This window comes from Camelus ferus, chromosome 4, assembly GCF_009834535.1.
Source record: "Camelus ferus isolate YT-003-E chromosome 4, BCGSAC_Cfer_1.0, whole genome shotgun sequence".
NCBI classification, from domain to species: domain Eukaryota; kingdom Metazoa; phylum Chordata; class Mammalia; order Artiodactyla; family Camelidae; genus Camelus; species Camelus ferus.
The window spans coordinates 20,568,212-20,589,868 of record NC_045699.1 but is presented as its reverse complement, the minus strand read 5'-3'; the positions used below and the strand labels follow the sequence as shown (position 1 = coordinate 20,589,868).

General features: G+C 34.7%; 1 long non-coding RNA gene and 1 other non-coding gene across 2 annotated transcripts; one reads left to right on the top strand and one right to left on the bottom strand.

The window, feature by feature from the left end:
* The first annotated feature begins 4,568 nt into the window (after window positions 1-4,568).
* TRNAD-AUC lies at window positions 4,569-4,640 on the top strand. The gene has a single exon. It is a non-coding gene; the product is annotated as a tRNA-Asp (tRNA).
* Window positions 4,641-16,800: 12,160 nt separating this feature from the next.
* On the bottom strand, window positions 16,801-19,594 carry LOC116663384. The gene is made up of 4 exons (XR_004319628.1): window positions 19,584-19,594; window positions 18,267-18,273; window positions 17,922-17,925; window positions 16,801-16,990 (listed from the first exon to the last, which is right to left on the bottom strand). It is a non-coding gene; the product is annotated as an uncharacterized LOC116663384 (long non-coding RNA).
* Between the last annotated feature and the right edge of the window lie 2,063 nt (window positions 19,595-21,657).

Sequence of the window (21,657 nt, the reverse complement as noted above, 5' to 3'; positions counted from 1 at the left end):
GGAAAATAAATATTGAATTTGGCTTTAGACATGCCAATGTTAGAGTTCATTTAAAGTAAACCATTTGGGGAAAAATTACAAAATCAGTGGAAAATTGAATACAGTGAAAATTACGTAAAATTTTGCTACTGTAAATTATTTTATATACTGTCTCATGGAATTACTTATGAAACTAATTCAGGTTGGCTGGAGTAAGACTACTGTCATAGGTATTATTTAAAAATTGGCTCCAGGAATGGAAGTATCAGCAAAGATAAATGAATGTATTAGATATAGGAGGTTATCTAAAGGTGTGGTTGGTGCAAAGACTAGTCTTGTTTAACAACGTTATTAATGAGCTAGAAGACGAATTAGCAGATGATACATAAGAAAGATTAGAAGAATAACACAAATGGATGGATGAGAATAAACTTAAATTATATTTGGAAGATGATTATATTTGTGGATAATTAATAAAAAACACAAATATTCAATGCTGGGGGGAATATCTCGAAAGTTACAAGGACAAAAGAGGTATAGGGTGTAAATAGATAGCACAGTAAACTTAATTTACAGTAAGAAATAACAAAACCAAGATTAATACTTTATAAAGAGGTAATTTTTCCAAAACGGTGCAGTAATATCTTTCTTCCACATAGCCTTTGGGGGTCTTATAGTCCACGTAATGCAGAAGATTAGTAATAATTGGTGAGGGTTATGGATTAACAGGTGACAAAAAAAAATCTGGTCAGCCAGGCTGATTAATAATTTTCATGTCTTTTAAAACTCATATAAAAGGCACGATTTCATATCATAACTGAGCAGCTCTGAAATGAAAAATAAAATTGAAATTTGAGAACTATAGCTCTTGCTTCTCTTCTCACATTTTAGGCGTTTTAGAGAGCTGTATGCACCCAATGAAATGTTGCTAAAGCTGTGGGCTGTGATGAAAGTAAATTTTTCTCTCCGAAAATATACAAGAGGAATTCTTTAAGGAAACCTGTTTCATTTAAAATCAGTCTTGAGGTATAAACTAAATAGATAACCTCTTTTCCATCTTTGCTCTGTTCTTTTTATGAATGTCTTTTCCTGATTACAAAGTAACATTTACTGTAAAAAAATGATAAAAGAAAAATGCACAAACAAGTAATTTAAATTACTCATAATAATATCGTCATTTAAGGCTACCCAGAGCTAACTTTTTAGTCTTTATTCTTCTAATCTGTTTTTTATACCCATAAAATTGGGAACACATTGCAAATATTGTTTTGTAAGGCTTTTCATTTAATGATAAATGATAAAGAGTTCCCATGCTTTTAAATTATGTCCTATAAAATGACTTTGGTGGCTACACAGTATTCCATCACATGACTGCACCATATTTTATTTATTAGCATTTTGTTTTGATATAAGTTGCTTATAATTTTTAGCTGTTACAAATAACAGTGATGAACATCCTTGCACATAAACTTTGTTCATATGATTTATTATAATCTAAAGGTTATAAGTGGAATATAAGTTCCTAGGAGTGGAACTGCTGAGTCAGAATATTAATGCTTTTTTATAGCATGAAAAGATATTAACAATATTCCTTCCGTAAAAGCTGCACAAGGGCATGAAGTGCCTTTTTAACCTCCTCCCTTCGCTGGATGGCTACACAGCGAGATGTTTACACACAACATAATAATATTGTCTTAGATGTATTTAGTGTTCACCTTTTCCAAAGTGTTTTCTAATTTGGCTTTAACAAAAACTTACACAAAGTATATCATCATCATGGCTAATCTCCAAAGGCTAGCTAATGTTTTCACAGAGAAGAACGTTGCTTAACTGAAAGAAATTTCTATGTATGACATATCTAAAAACAATGTAAGAATCCGAGCCAGGGCCACGTAGTCACAGTGTTGCAAATTGAGATAGAAATGAGGCCTGGGAATGTTAAGGCCTGGCAGAGAAATCAAGGGTCTGGTCTAGGAAGAGATGGATTGGTCAGACCTTCAGCACATACCTGGCAAAGGTCCAGGTGATGCAGGGATATGTAACACAGTGGTTAAGCAGAAATCAGAATATACTTGCAGGGGAAACACAGTGACCTTGAATTTCTATAAACCTAATATGTCTCATGTATGAAATGGGCATCATAATAGCAATAATAAAATAAGCCCCAAATATCCCCTTGAGGATTAAATGAGATAATGTTTTTGAGACATTTTGTACATTTTGAATCAGTATAGGAAGGTTAGTTATTATTGGGTTGAAGGGAAATGCAATGAGGTGACGATCAGGTTAACAATCCAGGATGTCAGAAGTTAGAAGATACACAGGATTTAAAAAGGGCTTCGGAAGGGCAACAGGAGCTCACAGGTGGTGGTTTCTACATTTTAATTTTTTAACTCTTTAGTTTTTTTATTTAACATCTGTAAAATTGATTATTTTCTTATTATGGAAGTACTACGTCTACTATTAGCACAAAGGAGAAAATTGAAACAACTGTCTTTTTCACCAGCCAGTGCTAAGCCTGTTAAATACTTGGCTCAAATTCCAGTTCTGCTACTTACTAGCAGTGTGGCCTTGCATAAATTACTTAGCTGCATTTTCCTTATCAGTAAAAGGGAAATACTACTGTTACTACTACTACTACTACTACTACTACTACTACTACTACTACTACTACTACTACTACTACTACTACTACTACTACTACTACTACTAGTTCATATTTATCATATACTTATCATTGCCAGGCCTAAAATCAGTGCTTCATACACATTAATTCCTCTCATACTTCCATCAGCCCTATGAAGTAGACCTAAATTATCCCCATTTTACAGATAAGCCAGGCTTAGAAAGTTTCAGTAACTGGCCCCAAGTTATATAGCCAGTAGGATCATTAGTAAATAAAGTGGGAATGCACTTATTTGATGTCAACAATCATGTGCAACCAACATGTATGAATTGGACACAAGTATGGAAGGAAATACATAATAACCATTTGGTGATCATAGCTAAGAAAAATTTTAGGAAGTACAGAGGGAGTAGACTTAAGAAAATACAGTCTGTAAACAATGCCAGAGCCTTTCCAATGATCCAAAGTGTGACTAGCAAATTCATTATGTGTGTCTCCCTCCTACACACACGGTAAAAGTCACTAATTGAAAGCAATACAGTTTTCCAGGGATTTACATTCAAGAACTTTCCTCAACACAGTGATCAGAATCAAAGCATGCAATAAAACTCATTTGCTTTCTGATGAAAATACTATACACTGTAGCACTACTTATTAGGACAAAGGTTGGCAAACGTTTTCTGTAATGGGCAAGATCATGGGTCTGAACAGGGTTGTATTTGGGTCTCTACTTCTTCGCATGTTATGAATTGACTCTTCCACCAAGCTTATCTATTCTGCTGTGTTTCTTATAGACACTATCTCATGTTTTCTGTCTTGTAGGTGACATTCTTCCTTTCTTTCTACAGCTGATATTTGTCAAGGAGGGTTTCCTATTTTCATATTCCTACAGTGGCTTCTGTGTGATTCTCGGGGTGGGGAGGGATTCAGTGCAGTTTCACACCTATGTATTTCTCTGGAATCTGGACTGTTTTTAAGTCTGAGGCTGGTGCACCACTAGCAGAGCCTGCCCGGTTATTCCACCTACCCTTTTCTTCAGAGTCTTCCTCTAGCACCTGCTTGAAAGAAACCACCTGATTCCCAGTGGGTGGTTTAATTAGATCCAGGCTAATTTGGAAAAAGCACAGCATTAGGAGTTGAGACATGATTTCTAGGACCACGTTTGTCACCAATAATTTGTATGACCTCAGGCAAGTCACAGTTTCTCTAGGCCAGTTTCCTCATCCATATAATAAGGGGTTTGGTTTAGGTTGATGGTTTCCAAACCAAAATCCTGTAGCACATGGGTCCTCTACCTGTGTGACTAAAGCTTTCGGACACTGAAATGGGGTAATGGCCTGGCTTTTCCCAATTCTCAAAAAAAAAACCCCAAAACCCAAAAACTAAATAGACTTTTTTCCTCAATTTAAAAGTCTTTACCTCTAATTTTTTCTTATATCTTTTTTTCCTTTTATGACTAGTTGGACTAGCAGATGAAAAACACATATGAGCAAGAAGTGAATAATTCTCATTTGAAATATTTGGAAACAACTGATTTTTTCAATTTTGAAGATGTGTGCTCATACTAGCAATTTTATATTGTACATATATGGTCATATTGTCTTTAGGCAGAACTTCTCAGTACACATGGTATTAAAAAACCTATCAATATTTATGCTATTCTGAAAAGAATACCATGACTTACAGGTGCTTTCCATCTAAGCACATTTGAGAACTGCTGTTCATATGTGTCTGTAGTTGAGACTTCACAGTGCACATATATAGTATATTTTTCTTCCAGCAAAATTGTTCTTAATTCATATGAAATTAAATATACCAGCATTTCATAATACATTGCAAAGAATACCATAGATTTTCACGTGATTTCCATCTGGACAAGTCTGAGGATGATGAAATATTCTATAAGGTTTCTCTCAGCTCTTATTTTTTGAAATTTTTCATCTTCAAAAGTATCTCCTTAGGAGAGGGTATAGCTCAGTTGTAGAGTGTGTGCTTATCATGCACAAGGTCCTGGGTTCAATCCCCAGTACCTCCATTAAAAAAAAAAAACCACCTAATTACCCCCCCCAAAAAAATTAAAAAATAAATAAAAAATTAAAGTGTCTCCTTAAATTCCTTCTGCTCATCCCCCTTTTGCCGTTTTTTAAACCAAATATCAGCTCCTTTATCCTGCCGTTATCTGTTCTGTACACAGCCAACCCAGGAGGGTTGTTTTGCTATGAGTACAAAACCTATGGGAAGTACTGGCTATTTTCTACCCCCAGTACTGCTTTATAAGTCTACCATCTGGCTCTGGGGTCAGTCCTGAAAGTCTGATGGAAGACCTTAAACAATGTCTCAGTCTAGCTTTTAGGCATAAATGCTGAAAGTCAGTCAGTAGTATGATTTGTGTGTGTGTGTGTGTGTGTGTGTGTGTGTGTGTGTTCTAAATGAAAGAAAAGGCTAGATAAAGTTAGATGTCCTGGAGGCCTTTTCTGGGCTTATCTCTGCTCTATGATCTTTGACAGCAGTTGTATTCCACCTTACCGTAGTGGTATTGCAGTTGTCAAGTTAGCAAGGTTGGAACTGTTTTTCCCAGAATCTCTTTTCCGGTCTGTTATGGGATTAGGGATGGTGACAAGAGAATTTTGCACAAAATTTGGAAGTCACAAGTGAAGTAGCAGTCATTCTGTTTTAAGGATTGGTGCAGGGTACCTGAAACACTGCAGCTTGTACAGGTTGTTGCTGATCTGCTAGCTCCAACCTGTCCTCTCAGTTCCAGTTTTTCTTCTCTCTTTGTTGCATGGCTTTCAGAGTCTCTTTCTAACTACTGACCCTAATGACCCACAGTGACTTCAGGCCGATGCAGAAGCAATAGCCTTCTGTAGATTCACTAGCTCCCACAATTGTGTAAGGTCTAATCCCTACACTAAATTTCTCATTCCACACACTTATAGTGATTCTGCTTCCCTGATGAAACTCTATGTGATACACTTACCAATGGCACTTTGCTTTACCATAAGGGAGTGTAGAATTTGGAAGGAACGCATACATGTCTGTTTTCTCCCCAGAGCAGGCCAGCAGGATATGAAGTTGACCTTGCTTCTCTGAAGATCACAGCTGGCTGATAATGACCCACAGCACCACTGTTTGAAGGAGATATGGATTGGAGGAAATGGATACAAAGATGAAAAGAAGACACATCCACTAAAAAGGTAATCTCTGTCCTGGCTTTAAATGTATGGCCTGCATCCACTCATTTTCAGAATGGTGTTTCAGTTTAGTTTGGTGATTTCTGTGGTGCCTTCAATCTCAAGAACTGAAGATCAGCGTATGTTTCAGATAAGTCAGCGACTATTGGGACAGCTCACTCTGTCCTAAATGAAACTCTACTTCTTACTTGTGCTATAAAGAAGGAGTTGAAGTTTTGAGGCAAGCCTTATGGCGTGGCAGGGGTGAGGGTGGGTTATTACTGCTTTTCCAAGCAAACAATCACAGAAAACAGAAGCCTCTCCTTAAACCCACCATCACTGTGCAGATAGGTAGAGGCTGTGATTCTCTACTCAGGAATGGGAGACCAAATATCAGAAGTGTCTTTACTTTCAAGGAGCCTGGACTTACTTTTCCTTTAACTTTAGGATTAGGGCTCATGTGTTAGTCTGACACCTCTAGCAGTCAGAGCCAGAACTCAATCCTCCTTGTGCCAGACTAGTTTTTACAAACTTCCCTCATTTTTGTACCAAATTTCATAATTTTAAACACCTGTGCTATTTTTCATTTAATAATTTCTACTTAAACTTAAGCATACTTCTATTTCATTGAATCTAATGTACTATCCGTTATAAGATACACTCCAACTAAATTGCACAATACCTTCTTATCTTAGAAGTATTCTTTCCCACTGTTTGAAAGTCATTTAGATTTCCCCTTGGCCCTGGATGAGTTTCCTATTTCCTACCCAACTTAAAGTCTTTATGTTCTATGTCCATACATGGTAAATATTAACTCTGGGTCATGGCCAAATAAATTCACTTTTCCTTGCAGTAGGCTTGTCCAGTGTAAGACCTCTGAGTTTTCAGTCCAGAGACTCCCAGCCTTGGGTTAGGGTAGAGAAGAACAGGTCAGGGAGACTGGATGCACTGGGCTGGAGAGAAGGGTTTGGGAGGGGTTGCTGAGTATATACTTAAAGCTGCTTCACTCTTCTCCATGGGACAAGAGGGCAGCTAGAGGCAGCAAAAGCCAAAAGATTGTGAGACCCATCCTGATTTCAGAGATATCAAAATATGAAAAAAAGTGCAACTTAGACTCAAAAAAAAAAGAAAACTTTGTATTTCCACCAAAACCAGAAAACCATATAGCTTGCCAGAAATATAAACAGAAATAATACAATGAAATATATGATAATAACTTCTAACTAGGTTCTATAACTATGGAGGGCTCTCCACCTGAGGCATGCTCTACAAAGGGAAATCTGTCAGTGTTAGGGGTTAAATCATGTTAGTGCCAAACGAAGACTTTCTCCTTCTTTGAATCTGAAGGATTGGAAGTGAGTTGACAAGTGAATAACCATTCTACCTGAGACTCAGTGTTATTTAATGCTGGGTCTGGGACATCTAAAACCATGTTAGTAGATACCACCAGTGGTTTGTAGCTTACCCTTTGGAAAACACAATGTAAATACTGTCCTTGATCTTTTATTGTCTGTCAGCAAGAGCACTAACAATTGAACCAGGAAGGATCAAACAGTAGGTTTAATCAGGCACAAGCAAGGATGAGTGGAAAACAGGGACAAGTCACAGTTGGAAACATAAGTCCTTTTATATCCTTAGAATTGGCAGAACAATATGCTGATCTAACTATTGAAGCACTGTGGTATCAGTTTTTTATTGCTTCATAGCAAATTACTACAAATTTAGCAATTTAAAACAATACTCATGTATTAGCTCTGTCTGTGGTCCTACCTACAACGCTCAGCAGAATTTTCTGTTTAGGGTATCACAAGGTGTCAGCCATGCGTGATATTATCTGGAATATCAGGGGAAGAATTTGCTTCCAAGTTTGTTCAGGTTGTTGGCAGAATTCAGCTCCTTGTGATTGTAGGACTGAAGTCTTCAGCATTTTCTTGTTGACTATCAGATGGAGGGTTGGGGGGTGGTGTGTGGTCATACCAAGTTCCTAAGGACCTCTCTTTGCTCTGGTCCTTGCCTCATGGCCCCTCCAGCTTCAAAGAATGTCAAATCCTTAGCTTTGACTTTCTCTGATTTTTTTTTTCTGTTACTAATCAGAGAAAACTCTGCTTTAAAGGGCTCCTGTGATTAGATCAGGATTTTACATCTGCAAAATCCCTTCACAGTAGTATCTACATTAGCATTTGATTGAATAGCCAGGGACAGCACTCTAGGTGGGCCATCTTGTCTTTAGAATTCTACCTACCACAGTTGTCCTCGGAGATCAAGCTTGACTGTGTAGAAATTAAAACGAGGCTCTTGAGATGTTTCCATAATAATTCTGGACAGAGTTAAAGATGGATCTTAAACTAAAGTGTCTTCTAGCAGGTGATACTATAGCTAGTCTCCAAAATAAATCACCAATCAACAAATACAGAGTTAACGTATTTATTTTTATGTGAACACAAGTTACTTCACAGTAATCTAAAAGTGAATTTCACCTAGAAATAAGAGTTTGACAAAAGTATGTAATGTCTAAACCTCCACCTTTCTGTTTTCTGAGATACTCCTAAACATTAAAGAGAATTTTTTTCTTTGCTGTTAAATCTTAAAGTAGGGACAGTTTTCATAAACTAATTCTCTCACTCTTTAAGATGAATTTTGGGGCTGAAACTACTGATATTTAAATATGGGAACTACACATACACACATGAACTTTTATCTGTGTCTGCTTAAAAGCTGGAATCAACAGCCGACTCTCACTTTATTACTCAGAACTCAATCGCTGTAGGAACACAGGGAAGTTCAAAGATACAACATGATTTTGAAGCCAAAATACACAAACTTCATCCTACTGAAAGGAGACAGTTGTGTCCCACTGAGATGATGGAGTTCGGGCTGCAACAAAAGTTCAGGCGGGCCCACTGCAGCACCTCCCCGCTCTGCAGAATGCTGCTTCTATCTGTAGCTCCCTGGAGCTGGGAATTTACCACAAACACCGCCTTGGGGAACAGTGTTAGCAGCTGAGAAACTGCAGAAACAAGCTGCTTCTCAGTGACTCCCAGATATTATCAGAATGCAGGAAAATAATTAAAATCCTAATTAAGTAGTTTCTCATCTGGTTATTTGAAGACGCTCCAAAATGGTCGGATTTAAGGCACAGTAAACAGCTGAAGTGCTAACTGTGCTTGTTAGTTAAAACCTTTGTCAGAGGTCAGGTCTACATAAGGAACGTGAAATGGAGAATTGAGCCAATATCTGCGTGATTCAAATTCAAAGCAGTTTTGCTTGTGGTATTTGTATTTTTCAAATACTATCTTTCTTTTACTTAATTTTTTCCATAAACACTGATTCATCGTTTTTAGCATAGTACTGTATAAGGATTAATAATATGGCGAATATGGGAAATGGACTGAAAAAAATCCTAAGAGTACATGAGGTTTTAAATATTAGTTAAATTTGTCAGATTTTTTTCTAATTCTGTCATTTTTACTTATAAAATTATAAGATAATACATACTGTACTACCTTGTATTAATTTCACGCTAAATAGCTTAAATACAAAATATATAACATCTATTTACCTTTATAAGTGAAATTTAATCATGGCTCTGTATTTTGAAGCCTGATTTTCTTCTGGTTACCTTCTCTCATTTATACTTTATTTCTCATTTGCATGGATCCAGTAAGAAACAAACATTAGTGTGTTTTCCAGAGATGTAGTTTCTCAAGAGACATTTGTTAGAATTATATTACGGAAATACATCCAACAAGATTAAAAATACTAATCCACAACCTTTGACCAGTGTGTGTGTGCGTGTGTGTGTGTGTGGTGTGTACTCTACAGATTACTTAGAAGTGATTTACATTATTATTTTGAAATTGCTATTTAGAGGTGAATACACATACCTATATTTAAAATTTTTATGTATGAGTAATTTCATAATCAGTCTTATATCCAGGAACAGTTTTAAAAAGGAATGTGTCTCTTGTGATTCCTACCATTTTCAGAATGTCTCCCTGACCTTGTTGGTTTTGCCAAACCTTGCCTCGGGGACTCTTAACCACTTTGTTTCTTCCTCTCCTCTGAGTCTTCCTCCCACTCTTTTTTTTAATATTAAATACATTTGACATGTAATACTGTGTAAGTTTAAACAATTTGTTTAAAAAAATGGGCTGAAGAACTAAAAAGACATCTTTCCAAAGGGGACAACAAAGTGGCCAACAGGCACAAGAAGATGCTCAGCATTGCTAATCATTAGGGAAATGCAAATCCAAACCACGAGATGTCACCTCACAGCTGTTAGAATAGCTATCATCAAGACAAGAGACAACAGGTGCTGGATAGGATGTGGCAAAAACTGAACATTTATACATTGTTGTGGGAATGTAAATTTGTCCAATCACTATGGAAAACAATATGGAATGTCCTCAAAAAATTAAAAATATATCTACCACATGATCCATCAATTCCACATCTGCCTATGTTCCGAAAATAAGTGAAAACAGGATTTCTACCAGATATATGTGCTCCCATGGTTATCGCAGCATTATTTACAATAGCCAAGATGTGGAGACAACCCAAATGTCCATTAATGGATGAATGGATGAAAAAGATGTGGTATTTATACAGTGGGATATTACTCAGCCATTAGAAAGGAGGGTATCTTCCTCCCACTCTTTCTCTCTTTCCCAGATCCTTTGGTTGAAGAAGAGATTAGTGTTTCAAAATGTGAACTTTGGACTGGTTTGAACCTTAGTTGTGCCACTTACAAGCAGTATGATATTGGGCAAGTCACTTAATCTCTCGTGCCTGTTTCCTCAAACTGGAAAATGGAGATAATATTAGCACTAATCTTGGGTTATTGTGAAGAGTGAATGAGTTAAACACATGGTATGCACTTTATAATTGTTAGCTAACATTATTTCCATTGTATTAATATTTCTGGAACAATTCTCTAGTAAACAAAACTTCCTACTTCCTTAGCCTGTGTCATAAATTTTACCTCTTGGCCTCAAATGAAACTTAGATCTTCTTTGAGGACAACTCAAGCAACTCAAGTGAAGGTGGCTCTATCTTCCAAGTTTAGCTAGTCCCAGTGCTAGGAGGAGGGACCAACTTTTCAGTCACTTCTAACCCAGTACTGTAGCACTAAAAGCAAAAACTTCTCATTTAAAGCTTCTATTCCCCTCCCTTCAAATCATGCTTCCACATTTATTGAGAATTTGACACCCTAATGATGGTTTTCTTCTCTTCCCTATGTCATCATACTGGTTAATTTCAGTGTCTATGCAGAAGACCCATCCAATGCTCAAGCTTCCCAGTAATTGATCTTTTTTCTAATGACCTTCACCTTCTCTACACTTCAGCCCCACCCTAGACTTTGTCATCACCCAGATCTTCTCTGTCTCAGAAATGGTAAACCTAAATATCATAGTCTTTAATCATAATGATGTTCAGTGGGAAATGCCAAAGGAGTCATTACTCTATCTAGACAGTTAATTAAATTCTTGACAATAGGCTTGGGTCTTTTGTTTGCTCATTTGCCTTTCCCAAAAAATCACATAATAGGAGTTTAAGATCTCATTTGGTTGGTTTGTAGGTAGCTATCTTTCCCAAGCATACTGGAGTAAACTGGTAACAATTCTTTCTCTTTCTCTTAGTGTAATTGGAACTAGAACTTCATATTACATGCAGTTAGTTTTGTAACAGAGACTATTATTCCACATATATGTAGGTTTAGGCAATACTTTCTGAAGAAATAGCCTTTATTTTCATGGAAATATTCTGATCACCTTTGATCCCTCTAGCTGAAGAGTTTCCAGATCAATTAGATTACTTTCAGATAATTCTTATGGAGAGTCACAATTCTTTGAGCAATGTGTTGGAAAGAAAGGGACCAAAAAAGATGATATACTTGGAGGCCATTATAACAGAATAGTCTAGATTAGCAATACAAAATCGATCTATTGTAAGGTTATTACGTTGATACCATTTTGTTTTCAGAAATTGGATTCTAGAACCTTCTCCTATGTATTTTTTTATAATATGCTTTTCTTATAATACACTTTTATATTGTACAAGCACTACAGAATCATTGTAAAATTATTTGATGAAAAGAAAAGCAATAAGGAGAAAATAAGTAGGATGTAATTCCACACCCTATTATAATGATATAAATGCCTTTCAAATCTTTTGCTAGGTACATACTACATATGTAATACATGCAGATGCACACTTTCTGTTTTATGAACAAGGAATCATCAATACTGTATATATTATTTTATAAATGTATTCATACTTAATAATATACATTTCATATTTTTCCATGTTAGTAAGTATACCACTACAACATTATTAATGCGTGTGTTGTGTTTCACTGAATAGATGTAATATACTTTATTTAACCAAATTACTACTGTTGAACATTTAGACTGTTTCTACCATGCTGTAATGAAGTCTTTGTGTAGTGCTTTAACTGTTTCCTTGGGTTACATTCCAAAAAGTTAATTCCGAGGTAAAATTGTATACTTTATTATACTTTAAAATATTTTCTTTTGAACATTACACAAAGAATGCATGCTAGTTATAAAAAAAATCCAATCCGGTGAAATACATTCAGATGTACTTTTGTCTACTCACACTCCCCAATTAAAATGTTGCTAGAGTGAAATTTTGCCAAGCTATTTATTATCTTCCTTAGAATAATTCCTAGATATCACATTACTAGACCTCAGGATGTGCATTTTGAAAAGCTCTGACATACACTGCCAAATTGCCCTCAGAGAAGGATGTATGCTTCTTTCATCCTTGTATGAGAGTCCTGTTTTCTCCTGATTTAGTCCAATACAAGATATTATCATTTAAAAAAGATCTTTGCCAATTTGGTAAGTGAAAAATTGTAACTTCAAAAAATTGTACTTTTGATTCATGGTGATGTTAAATGCCTTAAAATTATTGGATTTATTTCATTTTGGGCAAATTATCTGTTCCTACACTTGGTTACTTTTTCTATTGAGTCATGCTTCAGAGACTGACTAGTTCTTCAACAATCCCATTTCATTTTCCTTCTAAGCACACAGCTATACTACATATCCCAGGCTCTCATGTAACTATATATGAATACCAGACCAAGTTCTAGCCCAGACTGGAATAAACCTCTGTAGGTCACAAGTCCAGTACAAGTCTCACCAGGCTAAATTCAGAGTGTCAGTAGGGCTTGTATTCCTCTCAGCAGACCCTAAAGGAGAGAGAATCTGTTCTCTTGCTCATTCAGGTTGTTGGCAGAATTCATTTCCTTGTAGTGATAGGACTGTAGTCCTTTTTTACTTTGCTGGTTCTCAAGTGAGAACAGTTCCTAACTTCTGCAGACCACCAACATTCTTTGACTTGTGGCCTCCCCTTGTCCACTTTTGAAATCAGCAAAGTGAGTCTCTCTCATGCTACAAATTCTCCAGCTGCAACTCTGACTTCTGCTTCTGCCTTCTTTTTCCACTTAAACAGCCAATGTAATTACACTAGGGCCACCTGGATAGTACAGGGTTATCTCCCTATTTTAAAGCCAGCTGATTAGCAACCTTAATTCCATTTGCAACCTTAATTTCCATTTGCCATGTAAGGTAGTGTGTTCATGGATATAATACTAGTGGGCAAAGATAATGGGGCCAAAATCCTACTGACCATGATGCTCTCTTTCTCTCCTCTTCCAGAATATAATGTATAGGAGGGATATCATGTTTATCTTTGTATCCCCTTTGTTTGTATTGTAACTTAAGGGTTTGCTGATGAATATATGAAGAAAACTTTCATCAAATAACTTGATGAAACTGTACCATTAAGCCTGCATTCCGATATCCTTGTATCTTAGTAACTGTTCCACGTGGTTTTAAATATTTCTGAGAAGATTTTGGCATAAACAAATAATATATATTTTCCAAAGCATACTATTAACCTTTGGTATAATACCATTTTCCTTTTTAAAATATGTTATTTTGTATACTTTTTCTTCTTGATAACACCTTTCACCTTCATTCTACAAGCCTTTTGTGGATGTGGAAAATACAACCAGTTCCAAATAGAAACTGACGTACAGAATATGTAAGTAAAATTTTCAAAGATAAGCTCCTTGTATAGACAAGACTATAAGGATTTCACAACTAATTCTTCATGGGTATCCTTATCACAGAACCAAACAATCCCTTCTTCCTCTTTTTTTTAAATTGTGGTATAACATATGTAACATAAAATTTGCCATTTTACTCTTTTTTTAAGTGTATAATTCAGTGGCATTAATTACATTTACATTGTTATGCAGCCATCACCACCGTTTCCAAAGACTTTTCATCACCCTACCCTCAATTTCTTTTACTAAAGCTTTTTAATTATTTTTATTATTAATTCAAAATAATCTTATCAACAGTAATTTAAACATTGAGATAATAAAATGTATCTTTCTTTAAATAAAATTTTCAGACTCCTCTATACCTCCGGTGATTTTTTAAATTAATCTTCTTAAATAGAAAAATAATATTCTTCAGACAACTATGTACAAAACAACTTTTTGCTGAATTAACAAAACACTGAAACAATATCTATAAAACTTTTCAATTTAATTCTAAAAGTAATGGCTGAGTACTTAAAAAAATCATTTGGTAAGTGGATTTAGAACACATCTGCCTGGCTATTACCTACAATTTAAGTGCAAGTAACATTAAATTCAATATAACCTCATTTGTTAAAAAACAATTTCAATAAATGTGTATTCTACTTACATGAAATTTAGGGTGGTTAAATTTAAAAATTGCCATAAGAATCTCATTATAAGCTGGTCTTTCTCATAGGGAGACCCCCATGGACTTTCTCCAAAATATTTTTGAAATGATAAAAAATGCTAATTATACATTATTACTGTAGTATACAGTACTACAATGACTAGTGTACAACTAACTGGTGGTAGAATGATTGTGTTAATTACAAACAGTTGAATTTAGAAAATTATTTCCTACCTAGTAATTTTAGAATTAAGTAATAAGATTTCACTTTATTCATTCTTTCCTAGAGATATTTAACTGTAAATACTTTTCTACACATATGCATGTGTGTGCATACATACAATCTAATAAATCTGAGCTTTGCATTAATTGCAGCTGGAGGAATTGTGATGCTTCTGTGTTTTTATCCTTTTAGAGTGATGTGATATTGTTTTTATTTTGCTACTTCCTGAGAGCAGATTGAACTTAGATAGCTTTCACTTTAAGAAAAGATTTTTCCAACTAATTTGACAAAAACAATTTTCCGTATGTTTCTAGAATAGATTTGAAACCTGAAAAGTTTTTAAATGATATTCTCACATCTGTTGAAAGGTTCTATTTACAACAACATTGTCATTAAAATTGTCACCTTTCAATTTAATTTGTGTGATTTCTGCACAATTTTTCATTAAATCATGCAGGTTTATTGAATTTGTTTTTAAAGTAGTCTTTGAATAGCATTATTATAATTATTATAATCCTATTCAAATTAGGTAAAATACAAAAAGTTTAAAGCATTATTATTTGTACTACAATTCTGGTTAGTTTGAACATTTAAAATATGAATTATGATACCTTTTGTAAGGATTCTATACATTTTAAATCTAGTATGTTACATATAAGGGGAGTATAAGTCCCACACAGTATTATTACTAGTATTTCTAAATTATAAAAGCACTATTTTGTGTTCAACAATTTGTCAGATTGACTGAGGTTAAAAAAATCTGAGAGGACTCAAGAAGAGAAAGTGAATTTCTCTTCACAGATTTTGATCCAATATTCGAAATGGATTATAAAATTTATTTTAGTGAATTGAGTTCTACTATATGTTACCCTGGGGTAATAGTTACATTCAATTTGTTTTATTAAAGTACACTTTAGTTTTAGTTCACTTTCTGATGGCTCTTGAAATAAGGTATTAGTTGCTTCATTTGAAAGAATCTAATTAAAAGGCTATGATTGACAAATAAAAGCGATGGAGTTTTTTTTGTAATATGTAGACTATCTTAAATGTCAAAAATTGCCATGGAAGGAAGTTGTACTGTGCAAGCAGCACTTAACATGGAACCTAGCAGAAGAAAAAAAGTAATTTTACCTGCAATGAAAATGTTCCAGTTTACCTATCTGACTAAAGATATGACTGGCAGTTTTCCAAGACAGTTGCTCATCACAGGGTGCAATTCATGAAACCACAGATAGTTGGAATCAGTAAATTTGATAAAAGTGGTTTTTTTCATCAAACATGTACCTACTGAATCTTTTCTCAATATAGTTTTCTATCAATTTAAGAATATCTGCCTATGAAAAATATTATAGTCCAAAGATGTAATAAACTTTTAACATCTACAGATGCATAAACTTAAAAGCAAATGTAAAAATAACTCCATTATGATAAATATTAATGAAGATATGTTAAAGGAACCACAAAGATATTGGAAATGAAAATTATTAGAGACTGTACAACTGGGGTGAGCGAGGGAATTAGAAGATTCAGTTGCAGGGTAGTAGAAGCTTACACTCCACTAACAGTAGGGAATCAGGGCAGGGTATTGGTATTCTCCCACCTACTTCCCACTGCTGTTTTTTTGCACTGCTGTTAACATTCATGCAAGTTTTCTAATTTTTCCTTAATCTTTACCTGTTAATTAAAAAAAAAGTTTGTTGCTCTTAAAATACTATGAAATTATAAACATGTTGTCTAATTCTGCCTTCTCCCCACTCTATGTTTGGGGAGAGAATATTAAATCCCTGAGGAAGAATCACAGAAATCTGTTTTCCTTAAAATTCAGCACTGTTGACAAGGGTTAGATTTAAAATGGTTTTCAAGGAGACCTCAACATTATGGAAAGTGGATTAGTAATAAATCACATTCACTTGCTAGTTTGGGTTACATGATGTTAACAATATGAATATTTAGTTGTTATTGATAATGAGGTGTATGTATATCTAGGAAAAAATCTTTGGGTATATCAAATAATAAAAAGACGAAGAAACTTTGGTTGTTTCTTAAAATAATGAGTAAGCTTTATTTCATAATATCTGAGGAGATGGAATCTTGTGGAATTAAAGAAGAATAACTCATTTTATACCCAAAATGGCTAATGTTTGAAACATAAAGAGGCTCACTCTCTCCTCAGATGCCTCCTTGGTCTGAGGACAGGATACAAATGGGAAGTTTGGTGGTGTGAGATGATGGATGAGGGTCTCCTCTGGTTGCCAGAGGATCTGTGACCAGCACAAAAACTGCTTGGTCTGGGTTAATTAATTGCAGGAACAGTTTTTTTCAGATGCAGGGCAAGCACCTTGGCTAAAATCTCAGCATCTGTGTTGATTAAAGATCTGAGGCTGAAGGAAGCACATAGTTGGGGGTCTTAGATAGGTTTGGGAGCCATATGGGCTTCGTTTAATGAGGGAGGGCTCTGTGATCCAAGTCTCAAAGCTATGTTGTTCTAGTCAGCATTAATTGAGTACCTCTTGTCCAGCACCAAGGTACTTCACAGTCCTATCAGAGCAGTCATTTTTTCCTGGTTATTTGTTTCAATAATCTATTCAGAATCTCACAACTATTATTCATTTCTTACAGACCTAGGGATAAGAGAACAGGGTGCAAAATCTTGCTGGCATTTAAGTTCAGGACAGATCCTGAAGAAAAATCTGTTTTGAATGTTATTGCCAGTGAAATGTCCACTAGGCTATTATGGCACTTTTGAGATGTGAGTTCTAGAATTACTCTCTTACATTTTATCTTCAGGATATTCTATCCGTAATCAGTTTTTCTTGGCTTTGACATTCTATTTATAATGGCTATGGAAATGGATAGAGGTTCAACTGAAAAGGAAATTATAATAAAAGTGGAAAAATATAGTTGCATCAATAAAACAATTTGTTTAGGCTGACAACCCCTTGAAACATTCATAATTTGAAAATATAGTGGACCTCATCTAAGAAGTTTTAAGAATTGTAGAGTTATACCACTCAAGGATCTAAGTTAGATGCAAATTTAGATGTTCACTTGGGGAAACAAAAGCTTGGATTGTGAGTAGTATTTTTTTTCTCAAGTGCTTTGTTCTCTTTACTCAATTTGATTCCTATGGAGATTTGAGCCACCTATTGGCATTAGAGTCTATTCTTTTGAGTCACCAGACTGAATCACCTCTTTATTTTGTTGTTTTATTTTTTAACTTTTACTTTATGAAATATATCACAAATAAATGAGGGCATATAAAGTTCTAGTAGATTTCTAAAATAATAATAAAATAACCATCCATTTCTCTCTCATCTCAAGAATCAGCACATCTTCAGTTCTTCCTAGTTCTCCCAACTGCAATCTCCAACCTCTCTCAAAGGTAGCCATAATCTGCATTTATATGATTGATACTATTCCTTCCTTTTCTTCTAAGTTTTCTACCTACATATGTATTTGTACCGAATATAAGTTAGAATTATATTGTATGTTTTATTCTGTAACTTGTCTGTGTTGCTAACTATTATGCTGCAGAGATTCATCCATGTGGATTTGTACACTTATGGTTCATTTATTTTTACTGATGTAGAGTAACCTATTGAATGAATATACCATAATTTATCAATGCATTCTACTGATGAAGGACTTTGGATAGTTTCCATTTTTGCTATTGGGAAAAGAGCTAATATAAGCATGCTTTCTTGCATACATGTGCAAGAATTTCTCTAGATAAAGACCTAGGAGTGGACTTACTGGATCATAAGATATGTACATACCAGATTCAAATTTGGGGGGTTTTGTCTAATGGCTTTCTAAATTGATTTTTACCAATTTTCACATTCGCTAGCATTGTATAAAAGTTCCTGAGGCCCCAAGTCTCTGTCCACACTTGACATGGTCATAATATATATATTTTATTGTTGTAATATCCTACATTATTATAGTTTTAATTAGTATATCACTCATGAGATTCAGCATGTTTTCATGTTTATTAGCCATTTTTCATCTGTTGTGAAATGTCTTTGCTATTTTTCTATTGGATTATTAATAATTTTAAAAATTTCTTTTTCATTCTTTATATAGTTTTTATACTAAGCCATTGTAGGTAAGGCATATATCTTCCCCTAGTTTGTGTCTGTCTTCCCACTGCCTTTATTATGCGTGCTGATGAGTAGAGTGCTGAATAATTTTGAATTTTTATTTTGAAATAATTGTAGGTTCATGTACAGTTGTAAGAGATAATACAGAGAGATCTCATATACCATTCTTGCAGTTTCCCCCAGTGGTAACACCTTAGACCACTAGTACAATATCACAGTCAAGAAACTGACATCGATACAATCTGTTGACCTTATTCAGATGTCATCAGTTTTATATGAACTCCTGTGTATGTGTGTGTGTGTGTGTGTGTGTGTGTGTGTGTTTGTATGTGTGTGTGTTTAGGTATATGCAAATTTTATCACCTGTTGTACCTTGGTATAACAACCACCACCTTCAAGACACAGAACTGTTCTGTCAACACAGGGATCACTCATATTACTCTTTTATACTCACCCTTTCCCCAGCCATCCCTAACCACTGGTAACCTCTAATCTGGCCTCCATTTCTATAATTTTGTCAGTTCAAGAATGTTATATAAATGGAATCATAGAATATATAACCTTTTGAAATTGACTTTTTTCACTCATTAAGATTCCTTTTAGTTCCATCCAAGTTGCATGTATCAATAGCTTGTCTCTTCTTATCGCTGAGTACTATTCCATCTTACAGATGTACCACAGTTTATTTAACTTCATTCACTGAAGGACATCTGGGTGTTTCCAGTTTTTGGCTATTACAAATAAAGTTTGTGAGACTATAAAACTGCTGTTTTTTTTAAACTTTTAAAATATTTAATTTAATTTAATTTAATTTTTCTTTGTTTTTATTTTGAGGGGGAGGTAATTAGGTTTATTTACTTATTTATTTTAATGGAGATACTGGGTACCTTGTGCATGCTAAGCAAATGCTCTACCACTGAGCTCTACTCTCCCCTCAATAGACTTTATTTTTAAAGAGGTTTTAGGGTGACAGAAAAGGAGCAGAAAGTACAATGAATTCCCATATATACCCCCTTCCCCCCGGTTTTCCCTCTTACTGACATTTTACACTAGTTTTGTACATTTGTTACAATTGGAGAGCCAATATCGATGCTATTAACTAAAGTGCATATTTAAACATTAGGGATTGCTCTTGGTATTGTACACTCTATGGGTTTGGAAAAAATGTATAATGGCATATATCTACCGTAAGAGTTTCATACAGAATAGTTTCTCTGCCCTAAAAATCCTCTGGGTTCTGCCTATTCATCCCTCCCTCCACCAACCCCTGGCAACCACTTATCTTTTTACTGTCCTCATAGTTTGCCTTTTCCAGAATGTCATATAGATGGAATCATACAATATGTAACCTTTCCAGATTGGCTTTTTTTTCAGCTAATGTGTGTTTAAGATTTTCCATGTCTGTTCAAGGCTTGATAGATAGCTCATTTCTTTTTCTTATTGAATAATACTTCATGGTCTAGATGTACCACAGTTTATTTACACATTTATGTACTGAAGGACATCTTGGTTGCTTCTAGATTTGGGCAATTATGAGTAAAACTGCCATAAACATCCATATACAGGTTGTTGTGTGGAGATAAATTTTCAGCTCATTTGAGTAAATAACAAGTTGCATGATTGCTAGATGATAGGATAAGAGTATATGTAGTTTTGTAAGAAACTGTCAAACTATCTTCCACAATGGGTGAACCGTTTAACATTCTCATCAGCAGTGAATGAGAGTTCTTACTGCTCCACCAAGTGACAATACTTGGTGTTGGTAGTTTTATTGATTTTTATCATTCTAATATGTGTATAGTATTATTTCATTGTTTTAATTTGCATTCTCTAAAGACTTGTGATGTTGATCATATTTTCATATGCTTATTTGTCACCTGTATACATTCTTTGGTGGGTGTCTGTTGAGGTCTTCTGCCCATTTTTTAGCTGGGTTGTTAGTTTTCTTATTGTTGAGTTTTAAGAGTTTATTGTACTCTAGGTAACGATCTTTTATCATATATGTCTTTTGCAAATATTTTTCTCCCTGTCTGTGGTTTGTCTTATTATCTTGACAGTGTCTTTTGCAAAGCAAATTTTTAATTTTAATAAAGTTCTGCTTATCAATTATTTTCTTCATATATCTTGCCTTTGGTTTTGTATCTAAAAAGTCATTGCCATACCCAAGATCATCTAAGTTTTCTTCTATGTTTCTAGGAGTTTTATTAGTTCTGCATTTTATATCTAGGTTTATGATCCATTTTGAGTGAATTTTTATAAAGAGCCTGAGGTCTCTCTAGATTCTTTTTTGCACATGGATGTATGGTTTTTCCAGCACTGTTTGTTGTAAAGACTGTCTTCTCTCCTTTGGATTGCCTCTGCTCCTTTGTCAAAGATCAGTTGATTATATTTATGTGAGTCTATTTCTGGGCTCTCTATTCTGTTCCATTCTTCTGTCCATTCTTTCACAAATACCACATTATCTTGGTTTCTGTAGCTTTATAGTAAGTCTTGAAGTTGAGTAGTGTCAGTCCTCCAACTTTGTTCTTTTCCTTCAGCATTGGTTTGGCTATCTTGGGTCTTTTGTTTCTCGATATAAATGTTAGAATCAGTTTGTTGATATCCACAAAACTACTTGCTGGGATTTTGCTTGGGATTCATTGTGCTTTTAATTTACATTGACAACTGATGTTGAGCATCTTTTTGTCTATTGCTATTTGCTTTATCTTTGATAAACTGAGTTCAAATATTTTGCCTATTTTTTAAATTGAATTATCTGTTTTCTTATTGTTGAGTTTACAGAGTTTCTTATCTTTTCTGTCATGAAGTCCTT